Raw genomic sequence first — 18,054 nt, forward strand, 5'->3', positions numbered from 1 at the left:
CAGAATTTACTTTTTTTGTGGAAGTGGTTTCTCTATCTTGGAAGGTTTTATGAAGTTGATTATGCGGATTTGAAAGTTGAAGCAAGTTGTTGATAAAGATGTATCGAAAAGCAATTTTGTGAATATGTAATTAGTCATGGAAGAAGTTTCAGCACTTGAGGAGGTGCCAAGATCTTTGGAGTTACCTCAAGTCTTGAAGTTAGTAAATTTTTTCTTGCATAAGTTGTGGTTTTTGCTACAGCCTATGGCATGGAGAGCCCTGCAAAATACCGAAAACAATATACTGCAAGCCATAAAACGGACAAATATCCATACCTGGCGAATCCACGAGCACATAATCAACGCTATACGCGAACAGAGAGAGATAAAGAGCGGGAGAGAGCGAAAGAACACGTGCAGGCACACCTCCTAGAGCGGAGTGCTACGCCGGCACGGCGAGAGAGAAGAGAGGAGAGGAGAGAACAAGACACAAGCACTGGGTACAATCTCCCCCTGTGCAAGAGTGACCATTTCCCTCTTGCACGTATTTCATTTATAGATTTCTTAAATGGTCAAATTGAGTACAAACTGGCCGGCCGGTCATAAATGGCCAAAGCTCATAAAAGAGCACTTGAATAATAAAATGTACAATGTATATAATTTCATTCGCATAGGCCTAGCTCGGTCCGAGTCTTTTTCCACATGTCAGCTGCAATAAATAATAAAATGTCAATTCTATAACATACCTCTCCGTTGGAAAGCAACTGTCCTCAGTTGCGAAGATGAAAATCTGCAAACAATACTTGTGAAAAAAAATGGTTAGAAATCTGTATCAAATAGTAAAAGAAAAATCCATAAAATTAGACACATTGGTTATGCCTGCCGTCATCCACATACTACCTATTCTAGTGTCCCATACCACTAGAATAAGCAGTATATGTCATACCCTGATGAATCAGGATATCATTGGTCACACTCATTATCAATCTCATAACGGCAAGTCTCATAAACACTGTTGTAATAATCACCAGATACCAAATCCCAATCCACTTCCAATTCCACAATGTAAGTCCAAATCCAAATCACTTTCATTATGTACCCGGGTAACAAAATCATACCAGTTACAGTGGTGGCCAGCCACTACAGCATGATTTTGTGGTCGGTGTTGCCTCATCCGGCGAGTCTACACCAATAAAACGTGCTGCCTAAATCCGCGAATCTGCACTAATGCTGCCTAAATCGGCGGATCTGCATTGTATATTGTTTAAAAATCATAGATTTGAAGTTTATTATTCTGCTGCCTAAATCGGCGGATCAGCACCAAGATGAGTATCTACACACTGCCTAGATCGGTGAATCTGTGTGTGCGTGACCAATGGACTAGGCAAGACATAAAGGAAAAAATAAAATAAAAATATTTACTATGTTGATGACATCACAGTGCAGTATATAAAAGCACTTACAAGTTGTTGTGCACTATCTCAGAGTACTGTAGCTCACATGAGTAGCTGCATAGCTTACTGACAAAGCATCGCAACAAAATTATCTCACAAAAATTGCTTTGAATTCAATTAGAAGGCATAATCTTTGTAGTGTTTGAGTATGCAGCTTAAATACAATGCAGAGACAAATATAATGCAGAGAAAAGAGGAGTAACGTATTCGAGTTACATACCAGCAGGATCTAGAGTGGCTACTTGATTATGCGTGTCAAGAGAGTTTTGTTGTCTCTTGGAATGGTATCAGTAAAAATAACTAGGAGCTTGGCACAATCTTGTATGACAGAGTTAGTATAATCAAGTAGGAGGTAGTCAGGTTTATGTGAAGATAGATATTGGATCGATAACAGAGTAGGGGGTATCATAAAACTTGATAAAATATTGTGAGAAGATTAGTACGAAAGCCGTAAGTTAAAAGATGACTTATCTCACGTCCTCGCATTATGGTCTGCATCAGTTTTTGTGAATCCTTAAATAAGTTAGAGAAATGTAGCAAAAACAGATGAGAAAAATCATTTGATTAAGGTCAATCAAGGCAGAGACTTGTATTGCCAAAATAAAATAAATTGTGCAAAACCTAAGAAAGGTGAGGGTGTTGATCAATGATATGTAATTAGCAACTAGTAAAATATAACAAGGAGCAAGAAAATCTTCACTGTTTTATAAGTGCAACAAATTTTAAGCCCTACAAATGAGTTTATGACAGTTGACAACCTCGGTAGATGGAAGGAGGCACAAAATAATCATGTAGTATGAGTCATAGCAGTAACTATATGAGTTTGCAAAGGTGGTTATCACAAACCGCTCTTAGAGTAGGAGCGTGTGTAGATATGGTCGTACAAAATTTTGTATTTAACCCAATCAAAAGTGTTAATCAACTTCAAATACAATGCTGACGAGATAGCTAAAAATGGGTGAAGTATTTGGGAAAATCGTGCTGCATACTCATTGGGGGGAAAAAAAACATGGAAATTGTGCCATAAGAAGTCACAAATTATAAGTAAAATGACTACGTAAAAAGATCAATAAGAGCCTAATACTAGCTATCGAAGAGAGTGATTGAATTATTTGCTTTTATCAATACACATTAATATTGCCTAATTTCGAAGTCTAAGGACAATTGGGCATCTTAGATGCTAATTCAACATTACAATGACGAGCGCGAGGGAATAAAATGGTTTAATACATTGTAGTATCGTGCCATGTGGGTGAGGCCAATCCTCTAGAGGATTTTGTAGCTTCATGTAGACCTTGCTGATACACTCCTTGTGGATCTAATCCAAAGTCTAGGCACTAAAATAAAATGAGGTGTCAAAGAGTGGTGCAAATTTTGTGTGCTACCAGAGCTTGAGGAGGGTTACATGGCAGAAGATGGGTGGGAACCACTAGCGGTTCAAATTATTGAAGGGGGAAATGGAAAATTTGTTTTTTTTTTTAATTTATATAAGTTGCTTGCAATGGTGGCGAGGGTATCGCACACGTGGAGCCGTCGCGCGAAAAAGGAAACCAATGCCAAAGGAAGGGGGAGCAGAAGAGGGGATCTGCAAGAGAGCAAGGGAGCTTCAATCAGAAGCGGCCGTTGGCGGCCGGCAGCTCAGCAGGAGGGCATCAAAGGGCTGGGGGTCCGCCAGTTATCAGCAAAAGGGTGGCTTGAGAGAATCATGGATATGTGCGTGCGTGTATCTCGATTTGAGTGTTCCAACAAGACCTGTGTGCCTTTGCTTTCAAGGCCAGGTTGGCGGTATACAAGGTGTGCTGGCCAGGGGGATGCTACGATGCTGACATCCTGACCGCCTTTGAGGAGAGGAGGGCTGAAAGCCGCATCCAGGGCCCAATTTGCTGTGAGCATCAACCAGGTGCATGCTTTTGGTGTCCACTGCCTAATGCATGCTGCAACATCAATTTGCTGTGAGCAGCAACCCGGTGTATTCTTTTGGTACCCTGGCCACCCAAGTGTTTCTTAATTAGGTTGATGACACTGCATGGATATCCTATGAGAAGCCTCTTATAATGACAGGCGTAAATGCTGGAGGTTGAAAATTCTGCTGAGGTGTGTACTAAGAGCGCAAGAAACTGTGTGTGGTTGGCAGCCACCCCATGCAACCAAAAAGGGTGTGCGTGTAGTTGTTAGGCGAGGAAAGGGAGAGAGAGGCGAGCGTGGACTGCGGCTTGCTAAGTGACCACAGCCGCAAATGCCGCATGGCGGCTAGTGGAGGAGAGAGTGAGAACAAGAGGGAAGTTGGCCAATAATTAGGACGTTCTAGGCGCTCAAACAGATTGAGGGGGGTGAGCCATTTTCTCTGGCGCGGCTGAGGATAGAGGTGACTGGTAAAGAGTGAGAGATTGAGGGTTGGTGATTAAAAAAGTACGGCCGAAGTGTTGCATGGATGGGAATGCATCTCCGGTTTGCCTGGGCACACGAGTGGTGCAGGCCAAATGACCGCTTCCGTCCCATGCTTATGCTTAGGCTGTAGTGCGTGCACCCTCCGGCAAGCCAATGGCACGGATGTGAGGTAAGGGAAGAGGGTAGCAGAGGCGGATGCGAAGTCAGGGAGTTTGCAAGATGTGCCACCCACAGAGGCTGACAACTCCTTGACTCGCTGCTCATTCATATACAAAGGATGCCGCCACGGACCTCCCCTTCCGTGAGCCTCCGGAATGCAGAGACCTTCCACTCCCTTTCTGTTGCTCATGAAGGCAAGAAGGAGCTTATAGTCTATCAGGCTGCATCATTTCACACAAAAAATTATGCACGCCTTGGACAAGACATGGTCTCCCAGCTACGAGCCAACATCATCACTATTGCCCTTTGACACAACCATTTTTGGATTTTGTGTTAATGTGATCCCTCGTAATCCTTTGAAGACCTTAATTCGCTGCTAATCTTAATCAATCTCTTAATATGAGTGTTTATGGTTTGACAATATCATAGAATATTGAATTTTCCTTTTTCCTTTCCATATCTAATCCTATAATATGATAACGTGCTTCCCTTTCTTCGATTAACATCTCCATATCTTGGCAATTATATGCAAACCTATTACAACTTGACGATTTCTACACTTCAAACACATACTGTTTTCAACCCACATATAAGCACTCAAGGTAAAATACATGTTGCTACTATTATGTTAACTAGTTTTTATCGATATATTTATTTGATGTGCTTATTAAATAAAATATTGTTACTTCTGCTATCTAATCGAATCTCTAATATTAATCACAAATTAATGAAAGATTAACGTTAAAGTCTTCAAAGATTTTGCTAGAATCAAAGAGAGATCAAACAAAAAAATTTAATGGAGTAGAAAAAATTAAAGAAAAACTTATCTGTAGTGCAAAAATTCGCAAGAATCTATGTTCCTCGAAGCAAATCATAGAACTTGCTCGGATATCTAGTTGTGGATTCCTTTGATTTGTTTGTTACCCAGAGCATGGCCTTGTGCTCTGATACCACTGCTACAGCCTGAGGCGTGGAGAGCCCTGCAAAATACCGAAAACAATATACTGCAAGCCATAAAACGGACAAATCTCCATACCTGGCGAATCCACGAGCACATAATCAATGCTATACGCGAACAGAGAGAGATAAAGAGTGGGAGAGAGCGAAAGAACACGTGCAGGCGCACCTCCTAGAGCGGAGTGCTACGCCGGCACGACGAGAGAGAAGAGAGGAGAGGAGAGAACAAGACACAAGCACTGGGTACAATCTCCTCCCGTGCAAGAGTGACCATTTCCCTCTTGCACGTATTTCATTTATAGATTTCATAAATGGTCAAATTGAGTACAAACTGGCCGGCCGGTCATAAATGGCCAAAGCTCATAAAAGAGCACTTGAATAATAAAATGTACAATGTATATAATTTCATTCGCATAGGCCTAGCTCGGTCCTAGTCTTTTTCCACATGTCAGCTGCAATAAATAATAAAATGTCAATTCTATGACAGTTTTCAGGAGCACAGTCAACGATGTTGGTTGGAAGCTTTGATTCTAATCAGGATGCATTTGAAATAGTTTACGGTGGAGGTTTTCTGAAATTGACAAATCAAGAACAAAGGCTTATGGAGCTTATATCCTATCATGAAGTGATGGAGTCACGCTTATAGACGTCAGAGATGGTTTTGCAAAGGAGCTTGTTGGTGCAAAGGCAAAGACAAGAATCAATTCTCTATGTTTTCTTGAGAAATCAAGAATCAATTATTCTTGAGGTCCCTAATTTTTTTTTGCAAGAGTTGCAAATTTCAAAATTTCAATTTGCAAGTTATTCAAACTTGATATGTTAAGGAAAGCAAGATCCAAGTTTTGAAGACGCAAATGCAAGAAGATGATTCAGTATTTAAAGAGTTTTCGATGCAGTTATATCTAGCCTATTTTGTATATGTTTTTTGCAGTGGTTTATCAGTAAATAGGGCAACTAAAGGTGTTTACTCACCTTCAAACTTTGGATATAGGATATGTTTTGCCTATGATGCAAATTTCAAAAGTTCATGGATATTTTTACATTGTGCTTCACACTCATGGAGTGTGAATGTCCTGATTGATTCATGGCTCTACAAGTTTGTTTTGTATGATTTTATGAGCATAGTGATTCAGTCTCAAAGGAAGAATTTTACACAATCAAATCTGCCTTGGATGTGTGGTTTTGAGAAGGAGAAGTTTATCTATCATGTGGATATGATTCTTGGAGATTGTTGGAATTTTTGTCTATTTGAGAGATGTCTATGGAACAGAATGTGCAGATTTTTAGAAATTTGCAGCTTTTCAAGAACCTAAAATTGTCAAGAACCTAAAAATTGTCAGAAACCTGAATGTCAAGGGGAAAGTCAGGAATCAGTTCTTTTGATAATCTCTAAAATTCCAAAGATGGAGTTGATTTTAGAGGTCAAGTTATACTCAAGAAGACTCAATGTGCTTGTTGATCTTTGGTTCTACAAATTTATCTTGTATGATGATGATTGGATGTCTTTATTCTTGGAGCTGTCAAAAGTTTTGCATGTTGCCAATAAATGTTGCACTTGTAAATCACTCTTAATGGTGAGTTGGTGCACATTGTTTTGGGATATCAATGTAATCCTTTGGGAGGACAAAGGGCGGTGTCTAATGGCCTTAAGGTATGTAGTTCTGTATCTTGGATTAAGTTCCAAGCACTATACTTTGCATATTCTTGAGGAGTTAGCACTGAGTTTTTGGATCATGGGATGTGTGGGACTTGAGTCAAAAGTTTCTTTCTAAAAAACTTTTTTACCGCGGAGCTGTGCCAGGTGTTAAAGCCAAAGCAGATTGGGTATTTACTGTGCTCCAATATTTGTAATAATTGCGGTAAGTAATCAGGTCATGAAGTTGGAAATGGACATAGCTCTTCATGGGGATTTGAAAGGAGCCTTTGGCGGTTGTAGTTGGGGGTATTGTCAATGAATGAAGAAGGAGAAGGACATTTTTTGTGTGTAATGTTCTATATATGTGTTTTATCATCTTTTAGCAACCTGCATCTTCCCTGAACCCTATTTTTTTCCCTTAATCATGTAATGTTGGAGGTTTTTCCTTGTCTATGGGCAATGGGGCTCAAGAGGGGCGAGCCCTAATTGTAGGGGCATGAGAGAGAACACACACACCCTCACACAAGACAAGCCTAGTCTAAAGAGGTAACAAGGACACATGTCAATTCCTCTCCATGTTGCCCTCATAAGGTGCCAAAAGCCTATTGGTTTGCCTCTAAAGGGGTCCAATGATAATTTAGCTAATTAAACTAATTTTTTATGCATTTATCAAGTCCTCTCTCTCAAAGTGGAAAGGGGGACACTTGTCCTAATGTTAGCATGGTTGCTTGGTATACACTATGCATGTGATTGGCTAGGCTTGTAGGGGTTCAATCAATTTCTAGCACGAGCTACAAGGGGGGGTCGACCAAAGCAAGCTGGGGGTGTGCTTGGGGGGTATAGTCTCTCTCACACACACTCACATGCTCATTCTCACTTGGTGAAATTGCAAGAACTCCATCTCCTTGTCCAAGCTTGTTGAGAAGTTGAGAACCTACACCAACACTCTTGGCTATGGAATGTAAATCTAACCAAGATCTATGCTTCAATGCTTAAGCTTGCCATCTTCTCCATCTTCATTACAATGCTATAATGCTATGCTAAGCAATAAGAGTGATGATAAGTGAGAAATTATTTATTTCTCCTATGAATGAGTCTTCTTCTTCTTCCCTACCCTCATTCCTTGCTAGCTCTCTCCACCTTCAAAGGTGTTTTAGGCCTTGGGACTGTTGCTTGGGATGGTTAATTCTTTTACAAAGTTTATGTTATGCTCATGATGCATGAAACTTTTGATCTTCATAGCATCACCTAGGTCACAAGGAACACAAAGATTGTATTGTACCAAGTCTTTCTTTATGGGAGAATCTATAATACAAAAGCCTATTGGAGGGGGGACTGGCTCCAAGTAATTCCGGTCCTCAAATGTTGTCATGTTCTCTAATTCTCTCTCTTGCAAAAGTATTGTTCATGCCAAGTTAATTAAGTATAATGGTTATGTTGCTACCACTAATTAAGTTCACCTTCTCAAAATAGTCTCATAAAATTGCTCACTCTAATTCTCTTAATTCCTCTATTCTCAAAGTTCATGGGCCATTTCCATTACACTATTTGTCTCAACCATAGTTTGGTTTAGTAAAACATTGTCCACCAACACAAGAGTAACACCTCATGCAGCAACAAGACTTTCAATTAGTTATTTTTAAGGAGAGTTTGTCGCCAAAGTGGTGTCTTCCAAGCATGCAAATGATATATTTTTGACAATTTTTTAAATAATTGTGCTCTATGTTGATGATATATTGCTCACTAGACCAAATGAGAAATTATTGTTGATTTTAAGGCTGGTTTGAATGTGGGTTTAATGCATAATTGAATATATATATATATATATATATATATATATATATATATATATATATATATATATATATATATATATATATATATATATATATATAGAGAGAGAGAGAGAGAGAGAGAGAGAGAGAGAGAGAGAGAGAGAGAGAGAGAGAGAGAGTACATTGTTTTATAGGAGTGAGTTCTTTAATTATAAGTGGATTGGAAGGTTTAATTTGTGGGCTGATTGATGAATACAAGGATTGAATTTTGTGTGAGAATTTGGGTTTCCTTGCCCTGGTTTAGTACTTAGTATGGATGACATAATGTAGACAAGAAAAAAGAGCCTTGACAAGGTGACTTGTAAGTTTTCCCTTTGAACAAAGGAAGAAAAATGATTGTTGTTGGAAGGAAAGTGACAAACCTCTCTCTTTTTAACATTTATCCCCCCCCCCATCATCTCCATCATCCCTCTCAAACTTGATGCAAATCTTAAAAATTCAACCATGCACAATCCTCTCCCTCTCTATTCTAGTACAAGGTGAAAACATGGAAACATAGAGACGTGAAAATGAAGCTCCATAGACATACAGATAGAGAATAACATAAGAGAGAAGGTAAATAATCTTGCACATTGTTGGCCTCAAATCCTAGGCCCCCAAGTGCAAATCACATTGTGTACTAAAGTACTTGATGTTTAATTATTTGTGTTAGAATGAAGGCCCATCTTTTTTAAGTAGTTATTTGTGTGCAGACAAGGGCATAACAATGTGCACGTAGATTGATTCTCAAGTTCCTCATTGAAATCATAACAAGCTACAACAAATTCAAGAGAATTGTAGCAAAGTTCCTTTTTTTCAAGAAAATCATGAATTTTCTTAACTATAGCAAATTTCCTTCTTTTTGAGAAAATCACGAATTTTCTTAACTATAATTCAGTTAAGAAGCTCAATCTTCCACAAATGGCCATGTCACATTGTTAGAAGGTAGCATTGATTAACAGGCACGACACCAAAGTCAGGGATACTCAAGTTAAAGATGCCTCTGCAAGGGAAGGAGTTTCTTCAAGAATACATCAATGTTTTTTTTAATGACTTACATACTGGTTTACCATCTACATGGGATGTGCAACACAACATATATTATCTGCCAAGTGGTAAACCTTTAGGCACTAGCACATGAAATCTCCACCCAACCATGCCCTACCTTTATTGCACGTCTGTCCTAGCCTTTGGCCTTCTTAGTTTTACCTTAGGACTAACAACTAAGATACCTTGGTTAACACATGTCGTCCTATTGCAAGCATTGTCATAAAAAACTCACATGAAATACTGAGGAATGGAAACAACTATGATGGAAGGTCTAGTTTGTAGGCCGATGTTTCTAATTGCTTGAATATTTTGAATGGTCTATGAGATATTGGATATAACTTAGGCGTGGGTCCAAACTTTAGACTTTCTAAGCGGTGTAGATACTGCAAAAATACATTGTTATATACATTTCTCGTTGCATTTGAGAGATATTTTCATTTTCAAGAAAAGTGAGCCGCCGCCGCCATGCCATCAAGCACATTGCATCGATGGAGTTATCTTCATTAAAGAAAAGCTAGCATGGAATTGGAGAAGTCCAAGAGAAGGTAAATTGTGGAGTCTTTGACTCATATTTGGTTTTTATGTGTGTGTTGGGAAAATGACAATTCTCAACTATGGATTTTTCTAACTAAGCAAGGAGCATGTGTGTTGGCGTGCATGCTCATCAACATCAATGTGGCAGCGGGTATATGGGCTGAAATTGCACCTCATGATGGAGCATGTAAGAAGAGAATGGTTCATTGAAGTTTCTCCAAGAAGAGTGGGCAACAATGGTGTAAGAATTGGCTTGTCACATTATGGAACCTTTAGAGTTGTGATAGGAAATAGCAGATGGAGAAGGAAACCTCATGAAGAAGCATCCAAGAAAAAAAGAGACGAAGCATGCATTTTGGATCTCATTGTCCAAGAGGAGCTAGTCTTGTAACTTTTCCATGTCCAAGAGGAGCTAATAAAAGTATGGGTCCCAAAACTAGAACAATGTTTGAATAAATCCACCATAACTTTTTTATTACTTGTAGACTAGCATGCACATTGGAACTCATTTTTGCTCTTGACTACACCCAAAAGTGGGAGAGATGGGGACCAAAAACAGAAAGGATGTCAACTTTCTCAATAGCTATGGAACTATTGCCAGCCAATGTGACAAAAGTGTTGTGGGCCTGATACGTTCCTTGTGGTGCAAGTATTATGGTGGCATGGGATATAGATATAGCTTTGATGAGTGATCAGGGATATTTTCATGCACATGATTGTGGCCGTTCATGTAGGGGTATCATGGTACAAGGGCGAAGATACAACAACACCAACATCTGCAAGAGAGAAGGTTTGAAAGATGAAGAGACCATGCAAGATAAGATGAATGGGGTATGAAAGATGAAGAAACCATGATAGAGAGGATCAATATGGTGGGGATCAATTCCACATGGATGGTGATCAAAGGACTCATGGAGAGCATGATGATTACAGGGAAAGATTCAATGAATAAGCTGGTAGTGTGAACAATGATAATGAACACAAAGAGTGGAGTAAGAGGGACTACATGAATGGTGTCAGAGTCAAATCGATGGTATAATTGATAGAAGAGATGATGCTGGAGATCGCAATAGACATGATTGACATGATGATTGAGATGGTGATAGACACAACCAACAAGAGAGAAGGTATGAAAGACAAAGAGACCATGCTTTTGCAAGGGATCATAGCCATTGCAAGGATGGGGATAGATGGACACTCACTGATTGGATGTTTAGGTACAGACATAACTCATGATACAAGAGCTAAGATAAGACAATGCCAAGATCTATGAGAGAGAAGGTATGAAGATGAAGAGACCATGACACAAAGGATGGATATGGTGGGGATCATATCCAGAGGGATGGTTAAAAGTCTCATAGAGAGCATGATGATTGTGGGCCAGATACAATGAATATGCTGGTAATGACATTGATGATGAATGTAGAGACCAAAAGAGGAGGGTTCTTGATGATAGAAACCCTAGCTCTTCAAAAGGACACCAACCACAAGGACTATGTGATAGTTTACTTGATGGAGAAGTAGACATGTAGTAGACATGATTGACACAATTATTGATATCATGGTAGACATGATCAACATGAGAGAGGGAATGAAATATGATGGAGATGTAGTAGACATGATTGACACAATTATTTTATCATCATGGTAGACATGATCGACATGAGAGAGGGAATGAAATATGAAGAGACCATGCCAAAGAGAATGAATATGGAAGGGATCATAGCCACATGGATGGTAATCAAAAGGAAGGGACAACACATAATCACAAATTGCCACATGTAATATGATTGCTCATGCAAAAGATATTGTGAAGAGAGACCAATAGGTATGGATTAAGGTTGTTTCCATCATGACCAGGAATAAAATTAGCCTTTCCATGAAGGATGTGGACCAAAAGATAAGGCAAAATCTTTGAGAACTAATTCCTCTAGTATGAACAAGTCGCAAAGGGCTTTTGGGTATTATCATCACAAAAGATGATAAAAATGGCTCTTCTAGGTGACCAATAAAGAGAATGAGTTCGCTGAGAGATGGGAAGCTAAGAATCTAATAGTGTTAGGGGTCATGGATGTGAAGTACTACCCCAATTATTATGATGTTGATGCATCTAGATTCTTGTGTCAAGATGAAGGATCTCAAGAGGAGCTTCTTAAGAGGGGCAAACAAGGTACTCCATTGATGTGTAGCCTATGTTCTATCATCCTTGGCGGAGCATTATGTAGCGGTAGAAGAGGTGATTGAAGGGAAAGTAATTGAATTGTAATAAGAAATCCAGATGGTTCAGAGAGCTACTATGACACATTTTGATTTAGCCAAAGAGAGGAGACAATTGTGAGACCAACAATGAAGGACCATGCTTGATTTCATCCTAGAAGATCCCAAAGTCTACTGCCATCAAAGACTAAGGTCAGCTCCTCCCATGCATTACAAATCCAAAATTAAAAAGTGGCTCTCCAATATTGGAGGAGAAGCATATAAAGACCAACACTGAAGGAGAAAACAAGCATGCAAGGGAATGGCACATTCCTTACAATTCATTAAAATTGGGTGAGGACAATGCCAACTACATGCCATGCTTACATATGGTTTTCTTCTTCTTCTTCTTCTTCTCTTTTTTTGTTTTGGGGGGGGGGCACGTCAAGCATTGAATTGCATCTTAAAAAGCCCAAGTTATGAAAATCTATCTCTTATTGAAATTGACTACCTCTTACTTCTCTCTTGTGTGCGTGTGAAAGAGCTTAAGCAATTCATGGAAAACATCAAGAGATTGGAGCCATTGCTTGCCACGAAATAGTGGAGCATCAAGATTGATTTGCTTTGATCCTAATTTGAGGTAAGTGTAACTCTAACCTCATTCCATGCATAGTTATTGTTTTCCACTAACTTTGACATTTAAAAGAGAAAGAGAGACATTTGTTAGACTTTTGCACAAAATTTCTCTTAATTTGCATCACCTATCCAAGCAAACTACCCTATGTATTTTGGCCTTCCCTATGCATTTGATGCATGGGTGGAATGTGAGGCCTAGGGCTCTAAAACCTCTCTCTCCTCCCAACCACTTGACCTTTTATAGTAGCCCCCAAGCTACAAGTGGAAAATTTCTTTTTAAGAACACTAATGTTTTTGCAAGTGGCACCTTTATCAGGTCTATCTTTCCACTTGACTTATACTTGATAATGTGCATGAACAAATTGAGCCCCATACAAATAATGACACCATGTTTTCAAAGAAGACACTATTGCATAGAGTTCTGTTTCATGAACAGAGTCACTTTAATGTGCAGAATCAAGTTTCTTGCTTTCAAATGCAATTGGCCTTCCCTCCTACAGAAGGACTGGCCCAATAGTATGATTACTAGCATCCATTTCTAGCATAAATGGTAGCTAAAAAATAGGGGTTGTAGCTAATGCAACATTGAGATAATAATTTTTTTTTCTATTGAGATTATCTCTAATGAAAGCTTTTTCCCTTGGATTTCAATTGGTTCGTTATACGTACAAAAATATGAGTATAGTCTGTAACAAACCATAGGTAAACTGCAAATCCCAAAAAAATATGAAGCTGTTCTAGATTTTGGGAGAAGACCCTCTTCAAATGGAATCAACTTTGGATTTATCCATATGAAGTTTGACAACTGAAATTACATGCCCTAAATAGTGAATCTCATCCTTGAAAAAATCACACTTGGATTCCTTGGCATATGACTTATTTTGCTGTAGTAATTCAAACACATGATTCATATGTTGTAAGTGCTCTTCCTCAGAGACACTATACACTAGGATGTCAAGGAAAACAATGACAAACTTGCCCAAATATGGTTTCAAGACATTGTCCCATAAGCGTCATGAAAGTAGTTGGCGCACTCGTCAACTCAAACGGCATAACCGAAGCTAATAGTGTCTAAACCTTGTTCGAAAAGCAATTTGGGTATATCAACATGACTAATGTATACTTGATGATACCCTAAACACAAATCTATCTTTACAGTAAATATATGACCATGGGTGAGTTTATCAAATAACTCATCCACTGTAGGCAACCGATACTTGTTCTTAATAGTAACCACGTTCATACCCTAGTAATTGATGCACATGCACATACTACCATCCTTTTTATACACCAAAAATAAAGTGAAAGAGTACATCCGCCTATTGTTAAAGCTTTAGCAAAGGAGTGTGAAGGACATATTGGTGATTGGCCTAAACTCTTGCCATTTGCTTTATGGGCTGATCACACTACACACAGTTCTGTTACAGGATTTATGCCGTTCGAATTGATGCATGGGCAAAAACCCATTATGCCTATCGAGTAAGCAGTTATGACTTGGATCATAATGCCATGGGAACAAGGTATGTCTACTGAAGACTTGCTTGCTCTACGTATTCGCCAGCTTGAGAGGCGTCAAGAGGACATTGAACAGGCTAAAGAGAAGCTTAAAGAAGCAAGATTGAAGAATAAGGCAGCATTTGATGGAAAGCATAGATTACGACCACATGCTATCAAAGATGGTGACTGGGTACTTGTCTATGACAGTAGCTTGGAGAACCAATACACTGCTATGCGAAAAATGGTTAAACGCTGGTTTGGACCATATGTGGTGCTACATGTTTTTGATAATGCGACATATCAATTATGCGAACTTGATGGCACTATGCTCAAGGTGCCTATTGCAGGGAAACGGATCAAGCTATTCAAGAAGCGAGAAGGCGATATTGTTCTTGAAGATTCTCATTAAGACCCACCTCCAGAGGATCATGTTATGTATACATCATATGATATGTCTGATGATGATTTTAATGTAGCTGATTAAGTGCAATTGGCACAGACCGGAGGCTGTGTCGGTTCAGAGGGGTGGATATCGTGCCGCTCCGCTTCCACGATGGAAAAAAGAGTAAAGAGAAACAAAAAAGGTCTAGTTGAAGCTCACACATTTATTGAGCAGTGACCAGGGCTCGAGAACAAGTAAGGAGATCCATAAAGTGTATGATTTATGTGGTTATGAAGGCCTAAGCGTAGAGATTTTATGTTTGAAGAAAAGGTTTTATATGTGAAAAGGCTCTTAGGAAATATAAGGCAACTTGGGTAGAGGAAGACATGTGGTCAGTGGTAAAAAGGATAGTGTGTGAGAGACTTCACATCTCTGCATGAGGGAGGCCGAAAAAGTCCTATTCTAGAAAATTTTTGTAAAACAAATTTCTGCACAAAACGGGCCGCGTTGGCAAAAAAAAAGAAAAAGGGCGATTTGCGCATTTTTACGTCTCACACACAAAGGCTAATTCTGCACCGATTAAGAGATATTCAAGTTTTTGTGCTCTGCTGTATTAGCGAGAAGGAAGCCATAAGATTTGAGCACTCTAATCATAAGCCAAGCTTCCATAGCCCACTCTCATCCAATCTTCCATAGCTAATCTAATCAAAGACACCATAAGCCACTCTAATCCAAGCTTCCAAGCCACTCTAATCATGCAAGGAGTTTAAATAATGTAAGCAGCAGTACTATTAATGATAATTAAGCTTCAGGATCTTGTTCAAGCTGTTAATTTCAAGCTTTGTCTACATTCATTGTGTCTGCTGCCAACTGTCTTCCTCACACCTCTCACAGCCAAAGGCCCTGCGTCTTCCCGACTCACCTTTCGAACACAAATCCCCCGACACCGGGCCCTCTGGATATTCAATCCTTGCCGTTTGTTTTGTTCTTGCCATGGTAGCACCTAGTATGGAAAATGACAAAATGAGCACCTTCAACCTTTAAATAGGGGTTTTTGGGATTTGGGCCCTTTCACACTATGCGGCCAATTAAGTGAAAAACTCAAATAAACCAATTGAATTTAACAAGTAAACTTGGATCATGCGGACGGTTGACGCGACACCCAAACGCTACCATTTAGATCCTTAGTTGCACGCCAAGCCTCATGGCCTAGGGCCGCTTGCGAGCGTTTCCACTTCTCGGATGCTGTAGTACGGGAGGCCTTGCGTAACTGCTTTGCTAATATCGACTCTCTTGCCTTCTCAATAGTGCGAGTTCTGCCAAAGGTGTGCCTAAAAAACCAGTTAAACATCTCTTGGAGGTAGTTGGAGTGTGAACCACCACCACCATGCCGAGTATTCTTGAAGTAGACTCCTTTTTCGCGATAGTGGGACTTCTCCATGCCTTGTGTACCCCATATATCAAACAAACCATAGCGGTCCATGTAGTATGCACCATGCGCATAGAGAATGTGCTAAAACAACCAAAAAGGAGATAAGCCAATAGAAAAGTTGCATTTTCAAACATTGCATATCTATTAGGTCCGTTAAAACAAACCATGTAGTGTGTAATCTTGCTTTCAGACCATCTGTCCTTAGCGGCCTTTGTGAACTCATAAAGCACCTTCTTGAACTCCTCTCGCTGCTCAATGGTGGTGCTTGAAAGATTCATCAATTGCACAACCTTTTGAAAGGATGACCATACTAGCTTGCGTTGGTTAGCAACCTCCACATTGGGATCTTTTTCCGTCGTGCATGAACACAAATCTTTCCACAAGTCCCACCGCTTCTCACTTGCTAGATCGACACTTGCCTTGTGTACCTGCATTGGAGACTTTGACATCTTCTTGAAAAATCGACGTGCCTTGGCTCCATTCATGGAAACCTTCTGGGCCACCTCATATGTCTTCTCCCTACAAGTCTCTGCTACAATGTTCACCCTTGATCGGGGACATCCAATCTCATTAAGGAGCGTCTCCACCCCGTGCAAGGAGTCTTTTGACCATAGAAGGGGCTTCATTGTGAAAGCATAATCAATGTGATGCTTTAACATCCTATCAAATATTCGCATAAATGCATGCAATGTACAAAAGTGAACATTGTTGAGGGAGAAGGGAATTATGGGGTTTCAACCAGGATCTTGGCTATCCCAATTGGGCACCTCTAGCATATCACATGAAAAAACCGAAGTTTGCCACTCCCTATTTATATGATCATCATTATCTTCGTCCTGACCTTCCACTTGAGTTGCTTGACTTGTCTTGTGCCCTTTCACATAGAATGGGCAGGGAAGTAAAGAATTTGCACCTTGTTTTCATCCAAGCATGCAATTTATGGTCTTTAGATCACCACCTAAATTCCATTCAACATCAAACTCCCCACGCCCTGGAACCATGAGCTTCTCACCGCTTATTTGAGCTTTAATGACCTCTGTTACCCATGGGATTCTACTAAAGATCCATGCAAGGACTTAATGTGTCTCTTTCGGGACTTTAATTGCACCAAGCCACCATATATCCTTCTCTGATTGCACACTAAAAGAGGGATTTGTCGCTTCACTCGAACTGCAAGATTGCTCGGCATAAGCTAGGGCTTCATTCATAAGCGTGATGCTCATTCTCTCCAACTTTCTCCCTTTTACAATTACACACTCATCCAACTTCAGCACAAACACAAGCTTGCCTTCAAGAACTGCCAACAATATAAAGCCTCAGAATGCATGTTATGACACATAATAGAGCATGTAGGCAACCCTAAACTAACCTGTATCACTCAAATTGTAGAAAACAGCCATGGACTGCTCCAATCGTATCAAGTCCACAAAGATATTGTTGAATTTGGTGTAAACAAAGCCTTCAGTCTGCAACACCGCTTCCCTTCCCGCGGCCCTTTCTTCCTTGCGATTTGCTACGGAGCGGCTGAAGAGGCATCGTGTCCTCAATATACAAGTAGTCCCCTAATTGGTGAACAACATCTTCATTTGACACCCTCTTCGCAAATATCCTGAACATCTAGGTCAGTGACAATATTAGAAAAACTTTGAAGAACTCTCTTAGTGATTGCGTCTTTCAAGTGTTTTTCCTCTGGAGCATCAAGCATCCCAATAAAGTCCTCTTTGTTGAAACAAGAACGAAGTAAAGATGTCCGAGCTGACGTATTCTCGCGCCGCACGTTTCTTGGACGAAGTTCCTACTACCCAAACAACAATGATGAGCGGTACTAGACTTAAAAAACATGAGGGGCAGAACATCTTACCTCATAGCCGTCACCTTTTGTTTTCTTGCCCCACCACGTGGTGCAAGAGTCTGAATTTTGGACAACTCTTGTTTCCTCA

The 18,054-nt window shown here is 39.9% G+C and overlaps 1 pseudogene; it reads left to right on the forward strand.

Annotated features, from left to right (window-relative positions):
- Window positions 1–12,038: 12,038 nt before the first annotated feature.
- LOC147447600 (uncharacterized) lies at window positions 12,039–14,709 on the forward strand (annotated as a pseudogene).
- The last annotated feature ends 3,345 nt before the right edge of the window (window positions 14,710–18,054 follow it).

Source organism: Adiantum capillus-veneris, chromosome 11 (genome assembly GCF_014529385.1).
Source record: "Adiantum capillus-veneris isolate H3 chromosome 11, ASM1452938v2, whole genome shotgun sequence".
Lineage (NCBI taxonomy): Eukaryota > Viridiplantae > Streptophyta > Polypodiopsida > Polypodiales > Pteridaceae > Adiantum > Adiantum capillus-veneris.